Source organism: Berghia stephanieae, chromosome 10, assembly GCF_034508935.2.
Source record: "Berghia stephanieae isolate SIO BIC M18660-M18661 chromosome 10, UCSD_Bste_1.3, whole genome shotgun sequence".
Taxonomy (NCBI): domain Eukaryota; kingdom Metazoa; phylum Mollusca; class Gastropoda; order Nudibranchia; family Aeolidiidae; genus Berghia; species Berghia stephanieae.
The window spans coordinates 16,175,788-16,180,787 of record NC_088369.1 but is presented as its reverse complement, the minus strand read 5'-3'; the positions used below and the strand labels follow the sequence as shown (position 1 = coordinate 16,180,787).

At 39.0% G+C, this 5,000-nt stretch overlaps 1 protein-coding gene across 1 annotated transcript in view; it reads right to left on the bottom strand.

Moving 5' to 3' along the window:
- Positions 1-3,939, bottom strand: part of LOC144980723 (uncharacterized) — a 12,803-nt gene extending 8,864 nt beyond the window's left edge. The window contains exon 1 of the mRNA XM_078928442.1: positions 3,804-3,939. The gene's annotated coding sequence lies outside the window, so the exon portion shown is untranslated. The remainder of the gene's footprint in view (positions 1-3,803) is intronic.
- Positions 3,940-5,000: the final 1,061 nt, after the last annotated feature.

The window sequence follows — 5,000 nt, the reverse complement described above, 5'->3', positions numbered from 1 at the left end:
CGGGTCAAAACTCAGAATTACCGATTTTCATGATCGGCGGGTCAAAACTCAGAATTACCGATTTTCATGATCGGCGGGTCAAAACTCAGAATTACCGATTTTCATGATCGGCGGGTCAAAACTCAGAATTACCGATTTTCATGATCGGCGGATCAAACCTGAGAAGTACCGATTTTCATGATCAAAACTCCGAAGGCCACATTCTAGGAGCCTTGCGCACCATGTTTTATTTAATTTTGGGCGTATCGGGCCTCTGATGACATCATGCTACCGGCCGTGAAAATCGAGACCCTAGAAGTTTGATCCGCCGACCATCTATAGATAGTTCGAAGTTGACGTCACTTATGCCTTTGTTATTGCTTTTTGCCATCCGCGTTTATGAGTAGTTCTTGCTAAACTGTATTAACCAATCCATCAAGAAATCTAAAATCATAGCACAATAACCGCAATAAATATCTACTGAATAAATGCAATTTCGTACATCGAAAAATATTTTTTAAAAATCTGTATTTCTTCTCATTTAAATCTATACTAACTTGACTTGCCAAAACGTTTCAAGGATTCTCTTCAACAGAGAGTTGGACGTAGGAAATATTTGTGACCCTTCGTCTCAAAACGGCATTAAGTCGGGTTGGTTATATGTTGAAAATTGAATTTATAGCCAGAAATACCATACTTGTGTTGAGTTTATATGAGTTATTGAGGAGAATGGCAACCATATTTTGGGGTGATAATGCCAACAAATTATACTTTTGACCAGTTTCATATTTAATTCGGCTTTTAAGCATCTGGTTCGTTCCGACATAATATACCGTTTTGAGACGATGGGTCACATTTAGTTGTCCATCTGGCTTTTTTTAGTAATGTATTTATGGGGGTTTTTGTATTATGTTCTTGTTTTTGGCTGAAGAAGGTTTTGAGCCCGAAACGTGCCGTGTTTGGTATTTTGTTCTTTTTTTTTTAACCCTTTCCTAACCACCCACATCAAAATCGTCACATTTGTTACGACACAATATACATTTTTTCTTTTCCAGATTTATTTTTTGCATCACAATGATCTTTGTTTAAATTAATAATAACATAAAGTTGTTTTATAGAGAACTTGGCTCTTTACTCACATTCTCTCACCGTACTCAGGTGTAAAATGAGTACCTGGCCGTTAACATTGTTGTCTTTGTCCGAAAAAAAATTGTAATATCGCCTAACAGGTGTCATGTCCCGTCCTACATGTTAAATGTTGCTGTTGACCAGGGACCCCTTGTAAAATCGCTTTGAGCACATTTAGTGGATATTGCGCTATATAAAGCTCAATTTAAAAAAAAAAAAATTAAAGGAAAGAGTGAAAGCTGTTCCATTCATTTTTTGTTTATTCCTTGTTTTACAGTCCACAGCTTGTAGCAGTTTGGTGTCATACACTTGGAATTTACATGTCTGTGTTCTTCGGATTCGTATAGATAGTTCGAAGATGACGTCACTCAGGTCTTTGTTATTGTTTTTTGCCTTCCACGTTTATGAGTAATGCTCACTGAACTGTATCAACCCGACTATAAACGTTCATGGATACACACAGTTATCTGTGACTGTGACCAGATTGATCATTCCGGTATTATTGCAGGACGAAAATAAATGAGAAAAACAGGATTTAAAAATTAAAAAAAAATTCAGCTTTAAATTGAGCTTTATATAGCGCAATATCCATTAAATGTGCTCAAAGCGCTTTACAAGGGGTCCCTGGTCAACAGCAACATTTAACATGTAGTAAAACGGGACATGCCGCGCCTGGTAGGTGATATTACAATTGTTCGGACAAAGACAACGCTGTTAATGGCCATGTACTCATTTTACACCTGAATACGGTGAGAAAATGTGAGTAAAGAGCCTTTTCCAAGGACTCAACTATGCGCCGATCGCGAGGCTCGAACCCAGGACCTTCCGATCCGAAAGCGAGTGTCACACCACTAGACCACATAGCCAACATTAAAAACTTTTCGGGCTTAAATTTCATTTTATATAAAAATAAAGATTCCCTTTATTAATTTCTACGAGGAAATTTGTCTTCAGGGTCTATTCAAAAAGGGAAGACCGGAATACGCTTCAAAAGTCATGACGTCACTTCCCTAGTAATGACGCATGGTAACTTAGTAATTGGCTCTAAACTATCGGAACAATGTCGGACGCCCTTATGAAATATATCTCCGACGAGCATAAAAGTGTATCCAGAGGAGAAAAAAACATTATAAATATGATCATGTTTTGACTTTTACACATTCTGATCACAAGACGTATGAAAAGTTCTAGCCAGCATGAAGAATAAAAAAGAACCGATTTTCTTTGTTAAGAAGCACGGTGGCCGCTGTTGCTGGGCGACGTGACATCGGACTATTGAATCCAATAACCCAGGCGCCATACGGAGTGCAGAGCCACAAAATGAGCTACGGCGAGATGCCTTGCTCTAGACTACTCGGCGTGACGAGTGATCGAACTCGATACCTTTCGGATACGAAGCAAAAACTCTACTCTTTAGTTTCATTTTTTCGTTTTGAGTCAAAGTAATAACAATCACTAGCGTCCTATCCGAAGGATAGCAAGCAATTGCTATTGTCCGTTTCACGCTATAGAAACGGGGATAAACTCCGGCTCCATTGGTTCTGAAGGGCTGAAGGACAACTTTGTTATAGTTATAACAATTGAATGGGATTATAACGGATATATTTCTATAATTATAAGTTATAGCTGTACTTATAAGAATTATAACTAATATATTTCTATAATTATAAGTTATAGTTGTAGTTATAAGAATTATAACTAATACTAATATATTTCTATAATTATACGTTCTTGTTATTGTGTTTTGTACAATTCATTTTACTGCACAGAATTGTTTCGTACTTGTATTGGGAATGAGATTAGCTGAAGAGTAGCGTCCCTTGATTTGACGTCACCCATAGTCTGTGACGTCACCGGCGGAAAAGTTATTAGAGAGAGAACATCGTGTTGGTTGTGCGCATGCGTCTCTCGTCCTCGCTTCCGCGAGTAGTAGTAGTAGTAGTAGTAGTAGTAGTAGTAGTAGTAGTAGTAGTAGTAGTAGTCGTCGTCGTCGTCGTCGTCGTAGTAGTAGTAGTAGTAGTAGTAGTAGTAGTAGTAGTAGTAGTAGTAGTAGTAGTAGTAGTAGTAGTAGTAGTAGTAGTAGTAGTAGGAAGAGGAGGGGGAGGAGGAGGAAGAAGAAGAGGAGGATTACGATGATGATGATGATGAGGAGGAGGAGGAAGAGGAGGAGGAGGAGGAAGAGGAGGAGGAGGAGGAAGAGTGGTAGTAGTAGTAGTAGTAGTAGTAGTAGTAGTAGTAGTAGTAGTAGTAGCAGCAGTAGTAGTAGTAGTAGTAGTAGTAGTAGTAGTAGTAGTAGTAGTAGTGTAGTAGCAGTAGTGTAGTAGTAGTAGTGGTATTAGTAGTAGGAGGAAGAAGAGTGGTAGTAGTAGAAATAGTAGTAGTAGTAGTAGTAATAGTAGTAGTAGTAGTAGTAGTAGTAGTAGTAGTAGTAGTAATAGTGTAGTAGCAGTAGTGTAGTAGTAGTAGTAGTAGTAGTAGTAGTTGTAGTAGTAGTAGTAGTAGTAGTAGTAGTAGTAGTAGTAGTAGTAGTAGTAGTAGTAGTAGTAGTAGTAGTAGTAGTAGTAGTAGTAGTAGTAGTAGTAGTAGTAGTAGTAGTAGTAGTAGTAGTAGTAGTAGTAGGAGGAGGAGGAGGAGGAGGAGGAGGAGGATAAGGAGAAGAACGACTTTTATTTATTTCAAAAGTGGTCAGTACTCACCTTGTGATTTTGAGTTCGAAAACTTGAATAAAACTTAAAGAATAAAATCAACTATCTAGCAACTATTTTCAGACCGTGAGCCGAAAATGCGTGCACGTGCAGGAACTGGAGTGACTCGATCAGCTGTTCTCACGAAGCGATCAGCTGGGATCTGGCACCGGGTTTTATAGCTAAGATTCCAGGAAGTGGGCGGGGTTAGTATGCACGTGGTCGCGTGATACGAGAGGTCGGAGGTCAAATTCCAACGAGATAATGCGGATGCTATGCAAATCAGCTGATTTGTTGCCGGTGGTGGTGAGGGTGGGAAGGGGTGGGGTGGGGTGGGGTGGGGTGGGGTGGAACCACAGAGCTCTGGATAATGTTGAAGATTTTTCTTTCTTCAACTCTCTCTCTCTCTCTCTCTCTCTCTCTCTCTCTCTCTCTCTCTCTCTCTCTCTCTCTCTCTCTCTCTCTCTCTCTCTCTCTCTCTCTCTCTCTCGCTCTCTCTCTCTCGCTCTCTCTCTCTTTCTCTCTCTCTCTTTCTCTCTCCCTCTCTTTCTCTCTCTCACTCTCTTTCTTTCTCTCTCTCTCACTCTCTCTCTTTATCTCTCTCATTCTCTCTCTCACACACACACGCGCATACACACACACACACACTCTCTTCCTCTCTTTTTCTCTCCTTTCTCTCTCTCTCTCTTTCTCTCTCTCTCCCTCTCTCTCTCTCTCTCTCTCTCTCTCTTTCTTCTCTTCCTCCCTCTGTCTCCCTCTATCTGTCTCTCTCGACCTCACTACGTCTCCCCCTCTCTGTTTATTTATAAATCTAAACATCTATCTATTTTTATCATTTTCTACCCCCCCCCCCCTCCTTACCAACATAATTATCTATTTATCCATTAATATATACATCTATATATTAATGTGTCTATAAGTCTACCTATCTATCGGTCCATCTATTACTCCATCTATTCATCTGTCTATCTATCTATCATCTACTATCTATCTATCTATCATCTATCTATCTATCTATCTATCTATCTATCTATCTATCTATCATCTATCTATATTTATCCATTAATATATCCATCTATATATTAATGTGTCTATAAGTCTACCGATCTATCGGTCCATCTATTACTCCATCTATTCATCTGTCTATCTATCTATCTATCTATCTATCTATCTATCTATCTATCTATCTATCTATCTATCTATTTATCC